The sequence below is a fragment of the Myxocyprinus asiaticus genome, chromosome 31 (assembly GCF_019703515.2).
Source record: "Myxocyprinus asiaticus isolate MX2 ecotype Aquarium Trade chromosome 31, UBuf_Myxa_2, whole genome shotgun sequence".
Classification (NCBI taxonomy): domain Eukaryota; kingdom Metazoa; phylum Chordata; class Actinopteri; order Cypriniformes; family Catostomidae; genus Myxocyprinus; species Myxocyprinus asiaticus.
In genome coordinates, this window is record NC_059374.1 from 27,217,502 (window position 1) to 27,242,569 (window position 25,068).

At 39.1% G+C, this 25,068-nt stretch overlaps 1 protein-coding gene across 2 annotated transcripts in view; it reads left to right on the forward strand.

The window, feature by feature from the left end:
- rtn4rl1b (reticulon 4 receptor-like 1b) overlaps positions 1 to 25,068 on the forward strand; it is a 274,711-nt gene that overhangs the window by 158,595 nt on the left and 91,048 nt on the right. Inside the window, exon 2 of one of the 2 annotated variants that reach the window (XM_051666144.1) lies at positions 20,622 to 20,696. The exons of the other annotated variant lie outside the window; for it this stretch is intronic. The gene's annotated coding sequence lies outside the window, so the exon portion shown is untranslated. The remainder of the gene's footprint in view (positions 1 to 20,621; positions 20,697 to 25,068) is intronic. 2 annotated transcript variants of the gene reach the window in all.

Here is a 25,068-nt window from a genome sequence, read left to right on the forward strand (position 1 = left end):
CCTTCCCAACCCTGGATATGACATATAAACACTTTTACTATAGTGCATGACATGTAAGGTGATAGATTGTAACGTTTGCATTACATATCTAAATACATTTAAAGCTTGTTTGAGTGTGATCAAATTGCATGGTAGCTCAACAGAGCATTGCAGTTACGATGCAATGGACCTGGGGGAGAGTCAAAATGTGAAGCGAAAGTTTCATAGATGCACCACAAAATTATGTAATTGCTTATGTCACATTTGTGGTTTAGGTGTAAGGTTTAGGGTAGGGAGGTAGGTTTGGTTGATTTAAAACTCAATAGAGCATTAACCTTAAAGGCCCCATGAAATCAAAATGAAAGTTTTGCTGGTTTTAGTCCATGTCTACAGGCTTTAAGGTCATCTTTATGATAGTGTACTACTATACGACAAAATTAGTTTTCAGAAGTTATAAGCCTTTAAAATCTGCAGTCTTTTTCTTCCGGCTAAAAAGTCGCAGCAACACCCATGACGTCACATGGAGGTTCAGAAACCTTGTCCAATCAAATGCTTTAAAAAAAAATAAAATGGACCCTCCCCCTTCATCTGTTCAGCTTGCCCGGCTGTGTTCTAAATACCGTTGATATTACCTTCACAGGGCACTTCGAAGGGAACACAATCCATGCTGTAAGGGTGTTTCAAAACAGATTTTCCAATAAGAATCGCTTAAAAAGTACTGACATTATCACTTTTGAGCCATCTGAAGCTCTCACACTGAAGGGTAATTGTCTTTGAAGGAAATAGGGCATAGGGATGATCACTTCTGAATGGGACGCGTCAATGCGGGAGCTGGACGTGAGAGGAGTTGCTGGAGTTTAAATATATTTTGTGTGCAGCTTAAGGGATGCACAGCACCAGTAAATGTTCTTTATTACTTAGTGCATTGTGATTCAAAACTTAGATATATTATCTTTTACTTGCCTGTTTGTCATTCATCTTGCAAAACGGCTCCAGCCTCGCCAAAAGCGAAGACCGTGATGTGCTGTGTGCATTTGTGGGCTGGTTATGAATTATGCTGTCAGATCATTGTTTGGTTCTAAAAGTCAGTGGAAAAGCTGGCTGGTATTGAGATCGCTCTCAAGTTTCCCCTGTAAGCGGCTCTGACATTAGCAGCATGATGGAAAGGGGGTATGTGGGTGTCTGAATGTAAACTAAAGCCTATTGGCTATTTTAAAACAATGGGACGAGTCGTTCGACATGCCCCGCCCCCACTTTCTGTTTCAGTAGGAAATGTGTCAAAACACCAAATCGAACCACGCTCATCAAAGCACTTCACGGGGCCTTTAAAAACCTCATTTGTTTTTCACCTCACATTTGCTTTTTATGACACTATCGGTTAGGATTTTAGGGTTAAAGTTTAGGGTAGGGAGGTAGGTTTTGTTTATTTAAAGCTCGAAAGAGCATTAACCTTAAACTTAATAACCTCACTTACAATGGAAGTGAATGGGGCCAATGTTTGGAGGGTTTATCGGCAGAAATATGAAGCTTATAATTTTATAAAAGCACTCTGTAACAGATGTTCGTATTTGAATCAAAAGAAGGAAGCGGAAGATGGCGATTCCCACACAGGAATGTCTTTTAATAAACTCAAAAACTTTTTCGCTTTACAGCGCAATGGGACAGCTTCACATGCACACAAACTCAAGGTGCTTCAATATAAAAGAACAACAGCAGTGGCCAACACACATGCAGGGCTCTCTCTCCCTTTTGGTGGACTGGGCCGTCTTTTATCTCCCCTGACTCTCACTGTGAACATGGAAATGGTAATTAGTCACAGTTCATCTCAGGTGGATGTCCTTACTGCTTTTCTCCCCAGATGGGTGCTCGACCACGCCCCTACCTCAACACACTTATATTAATTCTTCTGTTAAAACTGAGCTGTAAAGATGTTTAAATTGTAATTTTTACTTATTTTAGGGTATGAGGGTTTACGGCGTTACATCATCATGGCAATAAAGTTGTAAAATTGTATATTACTTTACACAAAAAAGGTTAGTAAGCGGTTTTATCACACTTAAATAATGTTAACACGCATATTGTGTATGTCTTATGGCTATACTTTTGAAACAGTGAGTATTTTAAAGGTGCACTCAGTAACTTTTGTCTTTGTGTCATCTTGGAATTACTGTGACACCCAGCGGCTTGGATGCGTCATTTAAAATCAATAGTTTTCAGTTTCAGATGCCATTGTAGAAATTTAGTATTCATAGTCAGCCATGAATACTTTAATCAATGAGTAAAAGTGTCAAATAACAGGACAGTTACTGAGATTAAGTGAGTAGTATTCGGCTGGTCATGTGATTCTAACGTGCGGACCCTCTTCAGGTAGAATAAAACAGCTTTTAAAAGGTTACTGATATCACTGGAATCTGAGTGCTCATTATTTCCTACACATACTGCAAAATTGAGCTTAACTTTTATTGAACACAGAATATTCCTTTAAGTCATTTTTAGCGCCACAATGTGGGCATTTCACTTCGGAACTACTGCAATACATGTAATGAACCATGTAGTATCATTTTGCAAAAATGTCACAGTCATGTAATTTTCATGAGATCAGGCTGTTCACGCTCTACAAATAAATGCAATGCACAGTGGTGCATTAGATGAACAAGTGCTATACACACTGTTTTATCTCATATTGCGTAATATTTCTCTCGTTTTATTTTTGTACTGTCAATTATTTCCTCAACCAAATATTTTTGAGAAGCCTAAGAAAATTCCACTGCTTTCAGCCGACAGGAAACTGGGTTCAGGGGGGCTTGGCTCTGCATGGATGCCTTTAATGTAGCAGCTGTAGGATGGGGGGGGGGGGGGGGGGTTGGTTATCTTCTCCTTTCTTGGGCAGTGGGTTTGTTGAACAAACCTGCTCTCTCTGTCTGCCCAGATAAGGATGCATGAAAAATTGCTCTGCATCCAAGACTTCCTCCACGGACACACTTGAGGCCAGTAGGTACAATCAAATACAACTTTATACATGCCACCTGATTGCCAGCACTGTGTGTACTGTGTTTCAGTTGTTTTCAATTTTAGCTCAGATGTTCCTTGTTCTTTGGAGGTTTACTCTTTTCTGCGGTTCAGCAAAGAGTTAAAATAATTTTTGTTGGTTTTGTTTTGTCTCTGGGCTTAAATAAATAGAGTTCTTCATTTGCATGGATAATTAAATACAGTGACATCAGGAAATTCCTTTTGGGGGACATAATCCTCTAAGCCCACATAAGTAGAGAGGGCTGATAATAAAAAGACTAAGCCTTTGATAAGAACATGTGTGGAATGAAGATGAAGAAGCCAAGACCAAAAGAAAAGGAGAATAAAAGGAGGGCTTGGAGGAAGATAAACTCGAGAAGATGACAAACCTCTGAGAATCTATTGATGAGATCCGTAGAGGAAACCGAATCTGCTGAATATGAAAGTACAAGAATCAAGAGAGCTGAGGTCTCTCAGAAGAACTGAAACTCTGCTGATGTACCCAAAGATGCCATGTTTCCCTCTTTTTCCCCTGGTCTTCATCCCCTCCTCTCTCTTTCTCTGCCATTCAATACAAATGTATAAGAGTCTACGATGAATTGATGTGAATTATGGACTTCAACGATGGTTTGAAAACTGTTGGGACAAAGCCTTGAAGAAAAGAAAAGAGGTGATGGGCAGGCAGAGCAATATTTACAGCTCTTTTGTCCACTGTAAACTATGTACTTCATGGGCCCAGGTGTTTCACAATATTGCTTGACGAGCCCAATGCCACTGACGAATTTCAAACGAACTGCTCATAGAGCTCTGAGGATGAACAATAAGGATTCTCTGGGAGACACTGAATAAGGAACATAAACAAACGTTCTGAGGTCACAGCACTTAAATTTTGCATGGCCCTCTGTGCTTAGAATTTTCTTGATGTGACAGGTAAAGCCAAAGGTATGTCAAGGACATAAGAGTACATGGAAATAGATCTTGGTCTGGTCTATGACAATGTGCATTTTAAGGAGTCCTATCATGAGAAATCATTGAAATTAAAGAGTTCTGTAAAAACATTCTGGTACTTTCAGAACTCACAATGTTTTCATCAGTCTTAAAAGATGATCAATCTGTTGAAACAATGCTGCAAAAACCTCCTGTTCCTAAATCCCTGGGTTTCTGATATCAGTAAGCCAAATACATTAAGGAATAGTTCACCTAAAAAATGACAATTCTGTCACCATTTACTTACTCTCATGTTGTTTAGGTTTGGATTAGTGGTTAAACTTAAGAAAAATTTTAATAACATTTATTGGTTCATTTATTTTTCTCTATGGGAATAAAAGTTGTTCGGTTATGTACAAGCCAACCCATACGATTTAATTTCGATTTTTTTTAAGATTTCACTTCACAGGATTACACGTATTATGCAAAATTTTCTTCGTTTTAACATGTTGGTGAAAATTACTAATTCACACATAGAACCACAAGAAATATATTTTTTTGTAATTTTTAATTTTAATTTTTAAAGAGTGCTAGTATTGTTCCCACAGTAAAAAAAAGTGCCATTTACTCATATTTTTTCGCCTTTAGAGATGAAGCGCTGGATGAAACGTAATAAACTTTATTAAACCCCGGTTATACACGTCGCTGGAAATCACGAGCTAAATCCAAAATCTAAGTATACATTTTATAACTAGGTAATGTTTCAAAACGTAAACATTAATTTGACATGCTAATGACATTTTTGATATGTAAAGAAGCAAAATCTATATTATTATTATCAGAGCTGTTCAGCTGCAGGGTGAATATGACTTAAAACAGTCTACTACTTATCACCCTTATAACACACCTGTTACATTTCTCATTTCCAGACTGTAAATGTATTTTCTTACTGCGATTTGTATATCAGTCAGTGTTGGTCTTGTTTGGGTTGTCTAGTTTCATGTTAATTTCCACATTCTTATTTCATAAAAATAGGCCTAATATCTACCAACTGTATATTACACATCACAACAGATTTAGTAGCAAGGTCTCCTTTCTCAGGAATTCATATGTTTATTACATTCAGCCAGTAATCAAATCTTAAACTTAGAGACTAAATCTTTGATCCTGCTTGTGAAAACACTACACATGGCCCAAAAGTTGACAGCATGACTAAACGGGTGACAGAAAATCCATCATCTGCTCCACTGAATTCTTTGCTAAAAAAAATTTATGTAAATGGCAGAACGGCTGAGGTTAATATCATGTATTATACCACGGGTCTGTTGAATGCTTGATTCTGATTGGTTGACGGACGTTGTAAGGTGTGCAATTATTTTTCAAGTAAATGCACAGCGATGCTAGTTCTAAAGTGACGTTTTCGAACTAGTAACGAAGGCTAGAGCTGTATCAGAGCAAGACGCTGAATCAGTGTCGGAAGAAAGTAGTTCCACTCACAAGAGCGTTTTAGGGACAAAAACCAGAAAATGTCTTGAGCTAAAACCCTGAACGTTGTCTTAATGTGTGGTAACCATGGTATAAGCGGAATAATTGACTCCATTCCGTTGAATTATTGAAAAATAATGCACACTCGAGGTGGTAATGCAGTCACGGCGCGCAGCAGAGTCGTCCGTCGTCAATTTTTCCTTAATTAATGAATTCATATATGTATATATGGGGTTACATAAGTAATAAAGCTGTAATTTAGAGCTATCTTAAAAATTATAAGACAAAATACACATGTTAAAAATACATTCTCTGAAAAACCTAAATATCTTATGCAATGTTGTTTCTAAAACAAGACAAATCAAACTGATCTTGTTTTAAGGATTTGTAGATATTTTTACAGGAAAACAATACAAAAATTATTATCAAGAATATGACTTTTGCCATAATATCAAAGGTCTTACTAGAAAAAAGAAATTATGATCCAACGTGAATTTTCTTGATAAAAAAATATGATCAACAAGGTTTATTTCTATTTCTTCTGCTCCAAACTTACTTCAAACTTACTTCTCTGTCTGCTCGTATGAATGTAACACATCATAAGAAAGTGTTTCACCGCTGTTCAAATGCACTTTGGATCATATCATTTATATGTATAAATGTTTTCCATCTGAAAGGATTAAATATTAAATGAAACAAATGACAATACAATGTAAAGTAATCTCTTCAATAATCAAAATACTTTTTGAATGTAACTGTATTCTAATTACCAATGATTTAAATTGTAACTGTAGTGGAATACAGTTACTTATATTTTGTATTTTAAATACGTAATCCCATTACATGTATTCTGTTACTCCCCAACCCTGTGTGTGTGTGTGTGTGTATAATATATATATATATAAAATTGGTCCCACTTTATATTAGGTGTGTTTAACTATTATGTACTAACATTAAAATATCTGCAAAATTCTCACAAGATCCACATTTACTGTTACTGACGTTGAAGTACGAGAAGGTTTAGTGGTAGGGTTTAAATTAGGGTTTAGGGTAAGGATAATAAGGAGGAGGTATGATGTTCCTAAACACCAAAGGAACTAACACTCAAAGTAAAATGTGGGAAACGTTGTGCTGTTCCAGTCTCTGTGTAGCACCTGCTTCTCTGTTTATTTTAAGGGTTGGAGAGTGGATTGAAAATGGTAATGAAAAACTAAACTGAAACTTTTTTTCAGCACAAAGACCTCGACAGGACCTCAGGGAACTTTTTTTAATTTAAACTGCTGCCTACTTTACATGTTAACAGCAAAGATCCTGACACAGAGTGTAACAGGGATTTCAAACTTAAACTGGGTGCAACCCAAAAAAAGATTATACAAAGTAATAGTTGATACAAGATTCCTATGTGGGAGAATATATGGATCTGTCCTAGCTTAGAAAGCATGACCTGGAGAGGTTAGCATTAAGGAAATTGGCTGCATTGGGGCCTTCTGCATTCTCTGGTAAGCCTACCAGCCATATATTATTTCTCCTTCTCCTGTCCTCCATGTCTGTCATCTTATCAGTGAGAACGTCTGTCCTCTCATGTCGTCGCCTGCATGGGTCCTCTGTCTGTTTTACAGTTGTGGCTAGCTTTTCAAGTTCAACGCTCAGGTCTTTGACAGACTCGCTAGTCTTTCTTATGTCTCCATGCAGTCCCTGTAAAGCAGGAGTCAAGATCAAATTGATAGCTTCTCCGACTGCAGAGGCCACAATTGTATCCAGGGTGCAGAGGATTTCATCGGCTCGTTGTCCCTTAAGAGCTCTTATGCTGTAGCCGTTCAAAGTACTAACAAGGGCTTAGCTGTCGAACCCGGATCCCCGGCTTGCTGAAGAGAATCCAAGAACAAGTGTCATGCAGGTATTCATGAGGTAGAGGACAGCGATTCTGCGGATATGGATGACTGTTAATCTAGCTCTTAAAACAACTACACCTGTTTGATGCTGGCGACTACTGGGCAATCGTGACATCTTTCTGGGATAACAGAGAATGTTTTATATGAGTTATGTTGGCTGTGGGTGCGTACCTGGGACTATGATGTGGCGTTGTAGTGGATTGGCCTATGTATGTAAACGGTCTGAATTCTGCTATTAAGCATACCCATGTTCTTAAATATTTACACCGTAAATCGACCTCTATTGCCTTAATACAGGAGACGCACCTGAAACATTGTGATGTTGCCCGTTTTCAAAACAAATACTTTAAATTGGTGGCCTCATCATGTGCCCCTAATAAAATTAATAGGGTGCTTACAATAGCAGACAGGAAGATCCATTTAACTATCGAACACATAGGAAATGATAACGAGGGCAGGTTTGTCTTCGTCCGGGGCTTGCTGTCAGACTGGCGCTAGCTTCTGGTTATTGTCCAAACTAACAAGATAAAACATTTCTTACAAAAATTTCTAGCATGTTACTAGAGTAGATTGACTGCCCCTTAGTGGTGGGTGATGATTTCAATGCATTTTTAAAACCCACACTTGATAAATCTCACCCAGAGGCAACAGCTAATCTGTCTTCCAATCTGTTAAATAAATTAATTGAAGATCTTAATATTGTTGATCTTTGGCAACCTCAAAATACTACATGATTACACTTTCTTCTCAAATAGGCATAAAACTTTTTCTAGGATAGATTACATATTTTTTAGTCCTCTAATCTCAACAGATACCTCTATTTCCATTTTACCTATTTTAGTGTCTGACCACTCTGCAGTATTGTGCAACATTCATATTTCTAATAATAAAACTAAGGCTCTCAGATGCTGTTTTAACTCGTCTTTGCTTACTAACTCTAAATTTGTCAGTGCATTGAGGCAGCATATAAAGATTTTTCTAGACACTAACTCAACTGGTTGTGTCGACCCACAAATTCTGTGGGAGAAAACTAAGTGCGTCATCCAGGGTTTCTGCATTTCTTTTTCCTCCAGCCTCACTAAAACGAAAACTCGTCATTTCGCACAGTTAGGAAATAAGATACAATCCCTGGAAACCTTACAAAAGCAAAACTTCTCAGATGACCAATCTGCACTTTTGTCCTCTCTGAAAGGAAAATACAACATGCTTACGTTATCAAAGGCAGAATTAATTCTGCATAGAACCAGGCAAATATATTATTTGGAATCCGATAGGCCTAGTCACTTACTAGCCCTAAGGTTGAAAGAATGTGAGACTAAGGCACATATCTATGCAATTAAGACATCTAACAATCAGGTAATTACAGCCCCTAAATCTATGAACGACACATTTAAGACATTCTACTCTAATTTATATACAGCTGGGGCCGGATGCACCAGATGTGCGTAAGTTAAAACTTAGTCTAGTTGTGGCGTAAATGGACACTAAGTCACAATTTACGCACTACTAAATATTTGAGCATTGCACCATTAAACTTAGGTAGGACGTAACCCAACGTATGAACTAAATATTTAAGGAAGCCTCCGACCAGGAGTAATGAATGGAATAAAAAAGCAGACTAATATTTTATGATATCAATGAGCTCATGTTTTGCGTGACAGGCATCAATCATTTCGACATACAGTATGATGTTGACATTTACACTCGTTTACATTTACGAGAGAGAAAAAAAAACTTACTTTTAAGCGGCATGAAACCGATCTAACGGTGCCGTTTTCAGGGTGCATTTTCCCAGTGTCAAGTTTCAAAACATTCAAAATATATAGGATATTAAAATGAATAAATGTCTATTTTTCCAGCCTGTTGTATTAGTATTTATTTATCACCCTTTATTTATTTTAGATACAGTTCCTATGTATTGTTATTTACACAGAGCAAATATATTTATCAGATCTACTTTTATTACATATCGTATTTTAATGGGGATATAATTTATTACAGCTGACAGTTACATGAGCAAACAAGATTTGAACATCAACTGTAACTAGATAAAATTGAAATTCATAGCTTTTTAACACTTCTGTGTATAAATTTGAAGGTTGCTTATTGGATAAATACAGGTAAACATCATATTATGTGACTACGCATCACTTTACGGAGAGCTTACGACCTAATAGTTAAGTCTTGCCTTAAGAACAGGTGGTGCAACCAAATTAAGCACTGACTTAGTTACAAACTAACTAGTATTTACTAAGCCCTTAGTGTGAACTTTACGTCCTAACTTACGTGAGAACTTACGCACAGCTGGTGCAACCCTACCCTGAAGCCTATTCAGATAAATCCCTGTGTAAGGAGTATTTAGACAAGCTGAACCTACCCTGTATCTCAAGATGGACAAGGATTCTTTAGATTCTCCTCTGGGGTTAGATGAGTTGCATAATGCTTTAAAAATTCTCCAGAAGTGTAAATCGCCTAGTTTAGATGGTCTCCCTTCTGATCTTTACCTGGAAATTTGGTAATATTTTGAGTGGAATACATCACATGGTCTTACCGAGTCTTGTCGGAAGTATGTCATGTTGAGTGGTCCCATGGTAGGTCCTACCCGAAGGGGGAGGAGTTTCTACAGAGCATGGTGACCGGGGACAGAGGGGCCTCTGCCCATGGAAGACACAGTTTGCCATCAGGGAAACGATTTTGCGGAAGATTTCACATGGGGTCGCCTTCGGGAAACCAGCACATGTGGAGCACCTGCCTCAGTACAGGGGCTCATTAGCGCATGTACTGGGCCGGTCAGCAAGTTTCTCCACAAACTCAACTGCCAGAGGGCTAAGGAGGAAAGTCATCCAGGGATCACAGTCTGTGAACACAACTGGGAGTCAAAAGCACACATCTTCACCTCAAGGGAGGGGAAAGGCGCTATGCGTCAGTGGTACACCCGGCCAGTTTGTCCCGGAACTTACCTGCTCGTGCCTGCCAATACACGGGACGAGACCGGCTCAACCCGGAGATTGTAGAACCTCGCAAAGGTGTTGGGTGTTGCCCAGCCCGCTGCTCTGCAGATGTCTGTCAAAGAGGTGCCACTGGCCAGGGCCCAGGAGGCCGCCCCACTTCTGGTGGAGTGGGCTCGTAACCCCGCAGGGGGTGGCACGTCCTGAGCCTGATATGCCATCGCGATGGCGTCAGTGACCCTGTGGGCGATCCTCTGTTTGGAGACAGCGCTTCCTTTCCGCTGTCCACCAAAGCAAACAAAGAGCTGCTCGGAGCTTCTAAGGCTCTGCGTGCGATCCAAATAGATGCGTAAAGCTAATGCCCACGCCTGCCACGGGCAACAAGCTGAAAGCCTCATCCGTCCCAGAGCCAGCGTTGCCAGCCTCGTCTGTCCCAGAGCCAGCGTTGCCAGCCTCGTCCATCCCAGAGCCAGTGTTGCTAGCCTCATCCGTCCCAGAGCCTGCGTTGCCAGCCTCACCCATCCCAGAGCCTGCGTTGTCAGCCTCACCCGTCCCAGATCCTGCACTGCCAACTTCGGCCTTCCAGAGGAGGAGGAGAAAGGCTTCTGTTTCCAAGTCTCTGCCCATGTTCACGACCACGGAGGTCGTCTCCGAGTCTCTGTCCATGTACATGACCACAGAGGTCGTTTCCAAGTCTCTGCCCATGTACACAACCACAGAGGTCATCTCCGAGTCTCTGTCCATGTACACAACCACGGAGGTCGTTTCCAAGTCTCAGCCCATGTACACGACCACAGAGGTCGTTTCCAATCTCAGCCTATGTACACGACCACAGAGGTCGTCTCCGTGTCTCTGCCTATACCCACGACCACAGAGGTTGTACCCGAGTCTCAGTCCACGCCCACGACCACAGAGGTCATTAACCAAGTCTCTGCCTAAACTCACGATCACAGAGGTCGATCCCGAGTCTCAAATCAAATCAAAATCAAATCACTTTATTGTCACACAGCCATATACACAAGTGCAATGGTGTGTGAAATTCTTGGGTGCAGTTCCGATCAACATAGCAGTCATGACAGTGATGAGACATATACCAATTTACAATAACATCAAATAAACACAGCACAATTTAAACATCTGTTATACACATAATTACACTCAACAATGTACAAATAATAACATACACCGTACAGTATACAATACGCACTATATAGATACACATTATTCAATAAAAATTTAAAATAAAAATATATAAAAAAGTATATATATATATAGAATGTACAGTATTGTACTGTATTGACATTCAGGCTGTCGGTTGATAGTCAGTTGTTAAGAGAGAACATAATATAATAATAATAATATAATTTATGACAGTCCGGTGTGAGATATAAGAGTAAGGGTATTAAAGTCCAGTGCTGATGTATTTTGATCGTGGGAGATCAAGAGTTCAGAAGTCTGATTGCTTGGGGGAAGAAGCTGTAAATCATGGAGTCGGCTGGTGCGGGTCCTGATGCTGCGATACCGCCTACCTGATGGTAGCAGTGAGAACAGCCCATGGCTCGGGTGGCTGGAGTCTCTGATGATCCTCCGAGTCTCAGTCCATGCCCACGACCACAGAGGTCGTACCTGAGTCTGTGTCTACGCCCACGACCACAGAGGTTGTTCCCGAGACTCTGTCCATGCCCACGACCACAGAGGTCGCTCCCGAGACTCTGCTCATGTTCACGACTACTGAGGTCATTTCCCAGTCATCCTGGACTCAGCCTCGAATCTGCCACGGCTCTGCCTTCTACAGCTTCGCCCATTGAGTCTACCACAGTTCCGCCTTCTATGGCTTCGCCCCTCAAGCCTGCCATGGCTCCACCTTCTACGGTTTCGCCCCTCGAGCCTCCCATGGCTCCACCTTCCACGGCTCCGCCCCTCGAGCCTCCCATGGCTCCGCCTTCCACGGCCTCACCCTTCGAGCCTGCCATGGCTCCGCCTTCTATGACTTTGAAAAAAATGTTTTTTCTCTGATGATGTTTTGTATGTGCCTGCTAGCACATTTTTTATTTTTTCCTCCCCCATGTTTTTGGATCTAGCTATGGGTCTTTATGTGTGTTTATTGTTTTGTTGTGTTTTGTTTGTTCAAAATAGTAATACAAATGTTATCACAAAAAAAAAAAAAAAGAAGTTAATTTTCCAAATGTTGTTAGGACAGAGGGTACTAACAGATATAAAACGCTAACAAAGAAATTAAAGTGCTCATTGAGAAAATGGAGTGTAATTGAGCCCAAAGAAGGCTGAAGTAAATTGAACAGCCGTTTCAGGGATGACGAGATTCTAATGTTTCCGCCTCTCCTAGTTTAAGTTCATTGAGACGAGCGAGAGAAAGCTTTCTCTCCTGTTCATTGCACTCAGGTGTGTTTGCTTTAAACCCTTATCGCAGGCAAATATGGGAAGTTCCACAAACTCCCTTCATCTCCTCATCACAACTTAAAGTATCTCACATGCATCTGGAGAGAGAGAGAGAGAGAATGCTGACTGCTCCTCTAGGCTCTTCATTACTGCTCCACACATGATTAGCTTATTTGATCAGATTTCTCCCCTCATACTCTCTCTTTTTCTCTCTCTCTCTCTCTCTCTCTTTGTCCACCTCCTCCCCCTGTTTCTCTAGTGTAGAGTGGGCTGAACAGGTGAGCTCTGGGATGTCTGGCAAAGGAGAGTCATCAGAAATAATGACAGGAACACTTCATAATGTGGAGATGAGGAAAGAGAGAGAAAGTAAAAAGGAGATGAAAAATTGCCTCACATATGCTAGGGGGGTTAATAAGTCTGTTATGGCCCCATCTGAGACACTTGATGCTAAAAATTGCTGAGGCAAACATAACAATGGAATGTATCCCATTCCTAATCAGTGTTGCGGGTGACGCACATTATGTAATCAGATTACTTTTCGTTAGTAACAAATACTTGTTTAGCACTAAAAACAAGGCATGTTCTCATGTGAAAAAGCTTCTCTCAAAGCGCTCATGAACTCACAATGGGCAATCAAGATTTTCACTGAAAAATGACTTTCATTTTGTGTTGCTATCGTATGCTTTCAGAAGACTTGGAATATGACGCACAAGTTGCATGGACTACTTTTATGATGCTTTTAGGTTCTTTTTAAACTTTAAAGTGAGTAAATATCCACTGTCATTGTATTGAAGAAATGGATTGAGATATTCAATTAAACATCTCCTTTTGTGTTCAGCATAAGAAAGTATTTTATACAGGTTTATACTGACATGAGGTGAAGTAAATTATGATATATATATTTTTTATATTTTGGGGAACCTTTTACTTTAAAAGAAATATGGGAGACAATATATGTGTTTTTGGCATCAATCCTTTCCAGTAGTCACTCCACAGCCCCTCTTCTTTACTTTTTTGCTATTCTGCTTCCATGCGTGACAATCTTGCATGTACTGTAGGTCGGGTCTGAAGTTTTCCCTGACCTTTCCTGCAACCCTTCTCCTCCTCTTTTCACTCTACACCTTTCATCTCTGTGCATCTACCAAAACAAAGCTCTTTCATGTATCCGTGAAACTATGTCAGCTCTGCTGGACTCAGCCTTTAACTGCTGAGATGACACATCCACCTCTGCTATAGGCTTCTGCAAGAGGTTGACAGACAGAGAGAGAGACGAAGAGAGATCAACCTGTCTTTAATATTTCATCACAAATGCGAGTATGGTAGATGACCAAGAGAAGCTGCAGTCACGAAGCCCCTGCTGCGGCAACATCGATGATCTCTGTCAACTTGGTTCACTAGAATGTACACTACAGAGTAACTGGTTTCTTCCAGCCCTGAAATGACCATTTGTCTCCTCACCAGGTTTCTTTACTAGTTAAGGGATAGTTCACCCAAAAATTAAAATTCTGTCATCATTTACTAACCCGGATGTTGTTCCTATCCCATATGTCCTTTTTTTTTTTTTTTTGCAACACAAACAGATATATTTTAAAAGATGTTCTGTTCACTAATTTCCGCACAATAGCAGCTGATAGTGATACACTTTAAAGCTTTAAAAAGCACTAAAAAGTGTCATAAATGAGTCTTCTGAAGCCATACACTCACTTTGTATGATGAACAGACCAAAATTTACACTCACTGAGCACTTTATTAGGAACACTATGAACATAATAAAGTGTCCGACGTGGTCTTCTGCTGTGTAACCCATCCGCCTCAAGGTTCAATATGTTGTGCATTCTGAGATGCTATTCTGCTCACTACAATTGTACAGAGTGGTTATCAGAGTTACCAAAGCCTTTCTGTCAGCTTGAACCAGTCTGGCAATTCTCTGTTGACCTCTCTCATCAACAAGGTGTTTCCGTCTGCAGAACTTCCACTCACTTTTTTTTTTGTTTTTGCCACCATTTTGAGTAAACTCTAGTGAAATTTGTGCATGAAAATCCTAGGAGATCAGCTGTTATAGAAATGCTCAAACATGCACATCTGGCACCAACAATCATGCCACAATTGAAATCACTGAGATCACATTTTTTCCCCCCATTCTGATGGTTGATGTGAATATTAACTGAAGCTCCTGACCTGTATCTGCATGGTTTTATGCATTGCACTGCTGCCACACAATTGGCTGATTAGGTAAATGCATGAATAAGTAGGTGTACAGGTTTTCCTAATAAAGTGCTCAGTGAGTGTAAGTCGTTATGTGATATAAATCCAATAAAATAAAATCAACCATCTCCTGTAAACAGAGCATAACTCAAATATGAAAAAATGTCAATAACATCAAACCACATTGTTTCTTGCACGTCTTGTGACCAAAAGATAATCAGAAAGACTATGCTGGTTGAGCAGCCTATCTTTGGTGGTGAACAACATGAACAGCAAAAACCAGCTTAGACCAGCATGGAAATTTATGCTGGTCTTTTCAGCAGAGATGGGATCCAAAACTCCCTACAGGTCTATCACTCTATAAACAGTGTTATGAGCATAATAAAACATCAGTGGATTCCTAAAGCCATATGTCGTTGTCTACAGGTGGTAAACCTCCCAATAACCTATGTTAAGGTCTACCATGAATACTGAAGGTGGTCTCCATTAAATATTCATTATTCTGAATGCTTTAACCAGGATGAAACTACAGGGTTCCAAAGGTGCCTCCATGCAAGTGTTGCAAATCAGTGCTGATTGACCAGAGAAAAGTTTTTCAGTTCCAGCTTTTTTAACACAATTTCTTTGGGGATCCTGGAGTTCCACAAGCCTTTCAGCTTTAATTCACTTTGAATGGGGTTTGTTATTATTAGAGGCAGGATGCTGCTGTGTCAGCAGGATCAGGCCTAAACCAGGTCCATTGTGTGACCATAATTATCTAGAACGGGGTTTTTCAAACTGGGGTCCAGGGACATCCAGAGGGTCACAAGGGGGTGCTAAGGAGTTCGCAGAAGATTTAAGATTAAAAAAGTTTACTTTATTTATTTCTTTTTTAGTATTATATTTTCAACCTGCTTTTTTTTTTTTTTTTTTTAAGAAAATCATTGTGATTTAACTGTTAATTGTGATTGCCATTGGCAGCCATACTTTTTAACATTAAGAAGTAAAAACAAATATGTAACTTGTTTTGTGAAAATAGATTTTTTTATTTATTTTAATTGTTCAACTTTCCTTTCTTGCAGCATACATACTTTAAAGAAAAGTTTGTGCTTGTGTTGTACTGTATCATTCTAGGGAGTTTCCAATGTCGCCTTTAGCTTGCTCATTGGGTTTGTAAGGCAGTATTCTCTATAGAGCTGCATTTGAACAATATTTATTATGAAAAATGTTTTATGAATTCATTTGGATTGAATTGACAATGTTTCTCTTCAGGTTAATACATCTAACATTATACTAAGAGTGAGTAGAAAAAAGGTACTTAACACAAAGTAAAAAACTTTCAGATAATATTGTAATAATTAATATTGGCTTTAGTACAGTTACATTATAAAAGACAATTATTTAATATATTGTCTTTATAATATCAAGCTCTCTTTCTAAAACATTTTTCTAAATGCGTCGTTATACATAAAAATATAAAGCTGCCTTTATACTGTATTTTCGGAAGGGGTCTCTCACAAGGGGATCTTCATATTGGGGGTCCTTAGGATCAAAAAGTTTAAAAATGCATATGCACTCATTAAACACTAAAGAGCTTGACTTTCTATCTCTAAAAGGTCATGAAACAGAAGTCAGCCTTGCTTTCTAGGAAATTGTTTCTATGGTGGTTTAAAAGTCTTGAGGTTTAAAAGCACCAGACAAACAGATACAAACAGATCGCTGCTGTATACAGCAAATAGGAGCAACAAATTCTTGACAATTTTTTATTATCTTTATCTGGGCCAGAGAAAAACCACACTAGTTATATAAGAGCATTTAGGTCTACTAGAGGAGGCAAAGAAGAGAGACCCAGCAACTGAGTGCTAATGGACAAGAAAAGGAAAGAGGAGATGCTACAGCGTTTACTACTGGAAGCATTAAACCAACATCAATGCTTCACTCAATAAGATGACAGCGACCAAACACAAAGCAGACAAAAGTAATTGTATTAGACAGAATCATCCCCATAGACCACAGATAAAGTAAACATTTGGAAAGTGTCAATACTCTTTGTAAACAGGCAAATAAGACAACACAAATGTCTAAGCAAAATAGCTCAACAACAGGTAAAGACTAAACTCTGTGTCTGGGGACTACTGCTGTTCTAAACGGTGCAGCCTAAAAGATTTTGTCCTTTGAAGTCGACAAGAAACGGCATTTCCAACCTATATTACTTTCGTAATGTGACATATTTCTGAGTGAAACAGAATATTAAAAGAGAAGAAAATGCATGGGATTGTTTAAAGTGGCATTCCATACCAGAATTGCGCCAAATCTGAATCAGTTTGCAGTCAGTTGTATTGGACATTAAATGACTGCACTAACTATTGGTGCGATTTTAGAATTTTAGCCTAAAACAATGCCTAAATAGTTGTTTGGCAATTGGATAATGTTATTTTTCTCATCCATGCAGCTCATATCAATGCACACGTTATTACTGTTATTGCGTTTTGATTAAAGGTTACGAATATCAAACGTAGCGTTAGTTCTGGCAAGTCGCGTGATTTGATGCTTAGCTGATCAAGACATCAACCAATACAATTCAGACACTTATCAGAGCAGTTCTATTTAAGTCCTCCATTTATTCATTGCCTTAGCTGCCTTTCCATTGCATGGATGCAAGCTGCACTTAACACCCTCATCCATCCCCAGATTCACCTCTCGTATGGTAGCTTTGCTTTTAGTTTTCTCTACATCTGTCTCTTTGTTCTGCGCTCTAAGTCTACAATTGTTTGCCAGTTTAGAATTCCTGCCTTCAGTGTGTTATTGCGCCTTATTCTTGATTCATCAACTTGACATACAGTAATTTAAGTTATTTAAGTGTCCATTTTATCTATTATGCAATGAAGTATAGTACCACGTTGCACTGTCAGAATGTTTACAAATGGGACAATGTTGTGATAATTCTGCTGGATCTGTGTTGTTACCCCTGGGGGTTTTTATTTGCCTCACTCCCTGCTCTGTCCATGTATGGCTGCATGGATGAGCTGAGAGTTTTTAAAGTTTTTTGGCAAAACTAAAACAGTACAACAGTGAGACAACAGTACAACTAATTGACTGTACATCTGTCCCTCACAGCCTCTTTTTTATTCTATTTAAATTAAATACAGAGTCTATCCTGGCTAAGGTCTATAGTAGGTAAATATATGAGATTGATTTGCACTGGCTATGAATGATGCACAAAAGATTGTAAATATACTGAGAGGACAATAAGTCCCTAAACACATTCACCATCTTAAACAATCAATGCAATGATGTAAAAAAAAACAAAAACAAAAAAAAAAAAACTTCTTGGCAGAATGATCTTTCATTGGTAAACATAACCATATCTTCTATAAACATGAAAGCATAAATGTCAGTGAATATCACTGATCATCTTTTTATAAGGATGGATTTGTTTATTGATCTGCATCAGAAAGCAGGAGGCAGTAAGGAGCCCAGCCTAGCCTAGCCAAACGCACACAAGCAGATCAGTATCTGTTGTCAGCTAGCTCAAAACATCAGGAATTTAATTCCAAACAACCTCACATAGGAGGAAAGACGGGAAGGATTGTTGATGACACTGTTCTTGTTGCTCAGCTTCTGAGCTGATACCAGAATGTGACATTGAGATTTCTCCTCTTCCAGTACTTGTGAAGATTGAAAAAGCATGGCTAACGTCATTAGCATACTGTGATGTTTGCAGGTTTTCCGAGGTGTGTTTAATATAAAAGGAACTAAGGAGGTGGATAAAACAACCAACGTTCACACAATAGCAGAATGTGGTTGTCTGTCCATTTTAGTCTGTTTTTAGAGTGCTAAATATGGTTCTCTTCATGCACTTCAGTTCAGCGAGAGTGACATCCACATTCTATAACCAAACTGACTCCCTTGAATTTTCAAGACCCACGCCTGTGTGAAAAGAACCACACTGGACAACTAGCTGCTGTCGGTTAATTAAGATTTGATGGAGGAACTGTTGCCTTGATTGGACCTTATTTATTACTTTTTTATTATTATTAAATAACGTTGTATCAATTGTGTTTAGACCTTCTTGTGTGATGGAAATCATTATCTTTGATTATCTTTTGTCACTGTCACTATTACAGACAGCCTGATCTTATGAAAATTACGTGACTGTGGCAAAATTTTTGCAAAATGATATTACGTGGCTTCTTACATGTCTTGCGGCTGTACCAATGTAAAACGTCCACTATATGGCGCTAAAAGCGAGTTAAATGTTCTCCCAAACAGACGATGTTTTTAAAGTTAATACTCTGTCCGGGCCTGGGTAGCTCAGTGGTAAGGATGCTGGCTATCACCCCTGGAGTTTGCTAGTTTGCTAAGCAACCACATTGGCCCAGTTGCTAGGGAGGGTAGAGTCACATGGGGTAACCTCCTCGTGGTCACTATAATGTGGTTCGTTCTCGGTGGGGCGCGTGGTGAGTTGAGCATGGTTGCCGTGGTGGATGGCGTGAAGCCTCCACACGTGCTATGTCTCCGTGGCAATGTGCTCAACAAGCCACGTGATAAGATGCACGGGTTGACGGTCCGCCACCCGGACTGAGGCGAATCACTACGCGACCATGAGGACTTAAAAGCACATTGGGAATTGGGCATTCCAAATTGGGAGAAAAAAAAAAAGTGAATACTCTGTCGAGTTTTAAATTAATACAACCAAACTCCCTACCCTAAATGCATACCTAAACCTAACCGGTGTCATAAAAGACAATGTGACATGAAAAACACAATTGCTGAAGCAACCACATTCTTTTGTATTGCTTCTGTGACACTTTCGGCTCACATGTCGAAATGCATGCTCTCCAGGACTTGTTCCCTAATCCTCTGCATCGCAATTGCAATGCTATGTGAGTTGAGCAACTGCGTAAAATGATCATGCTGAAACAAGTTTGTAAATGTTGTTGATTATGTAAGTCAAGTCATTTTTATTTGTATAGCACAAAACACACATAGTTTCAAAGCAGCTTTACAGACAGTTATGCTGTGGGGTCCAGTTCCCCTCTGGCTAAACAGCATGATTATAAGGCCAATATTAGTTATTTATGTGTAGTACAAGTCAAAATGAGTTTAAAATGAGTAAACTAAGTAAGTGTTAGGGACCAATGTTTAAACAAAAAGCTTTTGTATTAACTGTAAGATTAATGACTAAAGTTGTAGAATTTACATTATTATTTAACTGGAAGTGCAAACAGATGCATTGTCCTTGCTATTTGGCTGATGAAGGCTGCAATTAATTTATATAATTTAATTTATAAAGTATTCCATTTTAAGAGTGTAGTCCATCATTTGACCAAGGTGATGCAGGCAGAGGTCAGTAAGGTGCACTGCAGTTCAACTGTAAGCTGGTGGTAGATTAATTTGGCAGTGTCCAGTGAAGTATCCAATGTCTGACAGTTGATGCTGGCATCAGTTCATCCTCTATGAAGTCCATCGTAGTAGACTGAAGTGAAATCTGGCTGGCACAGGCTGCAGTCATCACTCAGCAACACGTAGTAGTGGGAGTCGGACATCAGGCAGGACCAGAGCTGGATCAGACAGGCTCTGGTAACCTCAGGATATGTATCCCAAGGTTGAGAAAGGAAAACAAATAGAATAATATTAGCGTAGATGCCATTCACTTTAAAACGGGATTCAGGATAGAATGTGAGAAATAAGAATAGTAAGGGGACTTGACTCATATTATTCATTTATACAGACATCATCAAGTAATTTTACATCAACATTTTCTGATGCTGATGGACGGATTCACTTGTGTTCACAGCTGATCTATTATTTCTGCCAGTTGGACTTTGTGGGTGAGAAGGAGGGAGAGTGTTAGATGACCTTGAAGGCAGAGGTGGGTAGTAATGCGCTACATTTACTCCGTTACATTTACTTGAGTAACTTTTTTGAGTATATTTAAAGGTGGGTACTTCTCACTCTTAAGTAAATTTCTAATGAAAAAAATGTACTTTTATTTCTTTACAATGGTTGAATTTCCTGTCGTTACATTACTGGTTTTAATTTAATAAGTGTAAATAAATGCGTAATTTATTGAGATATTTTTGAAAGGGGCTTTTATGACAGCGGAACTTTCCAGCTGCGCTCTATCACTGGAGTCGTGTCCACCACTGCAGCAGCAACAAGCATGCCAAATAAACACTTTCTTCACTCCACAACATGAAAAAGATTAGTTTCGTCATGCATTGTCTTCATTTTACACCAAGACAAGCAGATATTTCAGCGCGGTAAGTTTTGCCGACTATGATAATGTGGGCTTGTCTGTGTCACTGTCATTTTCAGATTCTGTAACTACGTGCTCTTATGACCTCAGTTTATAAGTGTACATTTTTATATCAGTGTAGCAATATATCAGTTCCTAAATCCATGTAAACATCTGCGTTAAGTGTAAATGTCTTATGCTTTGCAGAACACGTGCTTGACTTCTGGAGCACAAGCTGACAGTATGTCTGCGCCAGCACAGCATTCCTGTTTGACAGATGTGGCGCGTTTTTCTCATGGACAACAAAAAACAAGCTCTGAACTTAAATAAGCCCAACACGCTTCCAAATACAGAGATGACTTGCAGTTTAACCGTAGTATACAGAACTAATGATCTAAATTCTTTCAACACTGCAAAATACTGTAACTACACTGAACTAAGTATCCATACAGGACTTTAAAAAGGGATAGGACTTTTGAAATAGTGAAAGTAGGCATTAATAAAGCATGATCTTGTTTCGTTTTATTCAGCATTACATATAACTGGGCCTGTGGGACATTGTTCACGTTTTTCACCATAATAATTACTAGAAACTGGTTTCTAAACTTCTCTTCTAATTGACAGATTTGTCCAAATCTGACAAGCGCCCTTAAAGTGATCAATTACTATGTGAAACTATGTGTGTCATAATTTCCGACCCTCATCTTGTTCCAAACCTGTGTGACTTTGTGTATTTTGTGGAACCCAGAAAAGATATTAGACATAATGTTACAGACTGACCGTCTCAGTCACCATTCCCTTTTAAAACATGGAGGAAAACAACATACAGTGACAGTAAATGGTAACTATAAGGCTAACATTCTGTCTAACATCTCTTTAATTGTGTTCCAATTGTGACGGTGTATGATGACAATTTCCATAAATCATCATAATAATAATAATTATTATTATTATTATTCTGTAATTAATGTTAAATATGTATTATGGAATATTGGGGTGTAATCGTCCATTATGTTTTATGTGGAAGTAGCTACTCGCTACTTGAGTATTCTTTTAATTGGATACTTTCTTACTCGAGTAGTTTTTTTACATTACTACATTTACTTCTACTTGAGTAATACTTTTTTTAAAGTAATTGTACTTTTACTTGAGTAAAGATTCTGGGTACTCTACCCACCTCTGGTTGGGGGTCAAAACTTTTTTTTTGCCACCATACCAACCATCTCCAAGCACACAAACCTCACACCCACTTTGTGGAGCTCTCTCTCCAGCCTCACAGTGTCTATTGTCTTGTGTCCTTGGAAAATTTGTCAAATCCTCTACTCGAAAAGTGAGAGCTAAGTGCCAGTGAGAGGGGCCAGTGAAAAAGCCAGAACTAGGATTAAACCAGGCCAGGAAGGATCCGTGTGAATTGGACAAGACAGTCACAAGGGAGCCATGTACACTCCTGAGGACAAGTGGTTGGCTTCCAAGTCTTTCAGCAGCCACTGGACTCTTGACTGCTAAAAACCAGCCCTTCATATCTTTCAGACCCTTTAAAGCTTACATCTTTTATTAATGTGGGATTCTGGTAGAACTTAAATGAGTATATATATATGTGTTGACTAATTGGAGGAAAGGCAGTCAAGGTTTTGTGACCCTGAGATCATTTGAGAATGCCTGTTGATTTTTTGCCTATGTTTTTTATTCTTACCGAAAAAGAAAAAAAAAAAAAAAGCTGTTAGACCATCTTAAACCAGCTTAGGCTGGTTTAATGTGTTTAAGAAGGGTTTTGGCACTTTCATGGTCAGCGCAGATGAACAGTTGACTGACCAGCTGAGCACTAGCTAAGCCAGGCTGGGAGACCTGCTAGACCAGTTGAAACCATTTTGGCCAGGCTTGGAGACAGCTAGACCAGTTTAAGACCATCTTGGCAGACTGGATGACCAGATAGACTTGAAACAAAAAAATATCGAATTTGTTGTATTAGACAAGGCAACCTCATGAGCAGGCTATTATAATCAGACAATGTCAAAGCCTGTCATATTATTCTTAAGAAAAAAAGCATGATCGTCTCTGTATGCTTAGCATAAAATAAATCGCAGATATCTAGCGATACAGAATGTCATGGTAAAGGAAAGATTAGAATTGTTTTTGATGTTCAAATTTTGCATGTCCATGAATAATGTATTTGGCAAACTTGTTTTGTTTCTAAGCAACCAAAGTCATGGTTTACACAAAGTCCACAACAATCGCTGTACCAAGCTACTTTGCACTAATCAAATGAAGATGTATGCCGTTTCATAGAGGTGGAGGTAGATGGGCCCCCCACAGCTGTGATAAAAAAAAAAAAAGAAAATTACACATGGCTTTCCAGTTGCGTTTGTAAACACCACTGAAAACTGTCCATTACTAACATACATTTACTACACACATAATTTTAAAAAGTTCGAGGGAATGTATGAGTTTTCTGTAAATTCCACTGATACTATTTTAGAGTGGTCTAAACAGTTAATAATGTCTTACCTGTCCAATAAAAAAGAAGCAACACTACTCATGTTTTTCTCCGTCAACAGATCTTTCCACCTTGTGTATGCCGTACCAATGTTAACTCTAGTTTTTTGCCTTTGCCAGACTTTCTGACTTCTAGTTTCAGTCCTTTTTCGCATCTTCGGCAGTACAGCTACTGAATCTCCCGTTGTCTCCGCTGCTACAGCATGATAATGTATATGTTCCAATGTGCCCTTTTCGCTCTTCGCATCACCAAACAACACTGCGCTAAGCATAGCCAAGTGTATCTACATAGGCGGCAGCCAATGAGCGTGAGGATTCTCTTCTTCAGTGTTTAGTGAAACACCACGGGTCATGTCATTTCAACATGCAAAACACATTAAAGGGGGTGACCTGCACCATGTATAATAAAAACACTTTTTATAGAAAACTATTATGAGTACAGTCTTCATCTCATGTGAGTGTACACCATTCAGATTACTCTTTACAAAAACACAATTCATTCATTAATGTGTAAAACTTTTTAAATTAGTCCCAAATTACTGAATGCACCTTTAAGAATTGCAATTATGAACTTCTTATAATTTATCCTAAGAACTTTCTTTTTTTTTTTCTTTTTTTTTTCTTAAGAACATTTTCGTGAATTTGGCCCCAGCTTAGCCAGGCTGGGAGACCAGCTAGACCAGTTAAAGACCATCTTGTAAGGCTGGGGGACCAGCTAGATCATCTTAAACCAGCTTAGACCAGCAAACTAGTTTAGGCTGGTTTAAGCTGTTATTTTTCTGCAGAGCATTCTCCACTGAGCTAGTTTATCTTGGCTGACAAAGCTGGAAAGGTCTCACTGCTCATCTTACTTACTTCAATTAACAACAGTATTATATCTTTAATGTACCAATCAAATGTTCCTTAAGGACATTATCATAAGGTACTGCTCAGCTAAGACAGTTTGTGCAACTGAGGGGGGAAGTGAAACCACAGAAAGGTAGATAAAGTCTGTATTGACAATCTTGTACAAACAGCTGTCTCCCTTGTCTCCCTCTAAGTATTCTGCATTGAACTGCCTCCTATTTTATGCACATGAAACAAATTCACACACACACACACACACACACACACACACACACACACACACACACACACACACAAACATTCACCCTAAAGAGAGCAGGGAAGAGTTGGAAAATTGGGGTAGAGTAGAGAAAAGGGGCGAGCGAGACAGTGTCTGCAGCCCAGGGAAGTGTGCATACTTAAAGAGACACCTTCTTCTTTCCTAGAACTTTATTTTTTCATGAATGATTAAATATTAAAGCTATATTTCTGCTCCAGTTAATTGCATGTCAACACATGGGGAGGATAGAGGGCAGCCCATGATCCACATGTTCATGCAATGTACTGCAGGCTCTGGAGAAAGAGGGGTTAAGCAGAATTGACAATGGGTTTAAGAGAAAGAGAGAGAGAGAGAGAGAGAGAGAGAGAGAGAGAGTGTGTGTGTGTTCTGGAGAGTCCAACTGCCAGG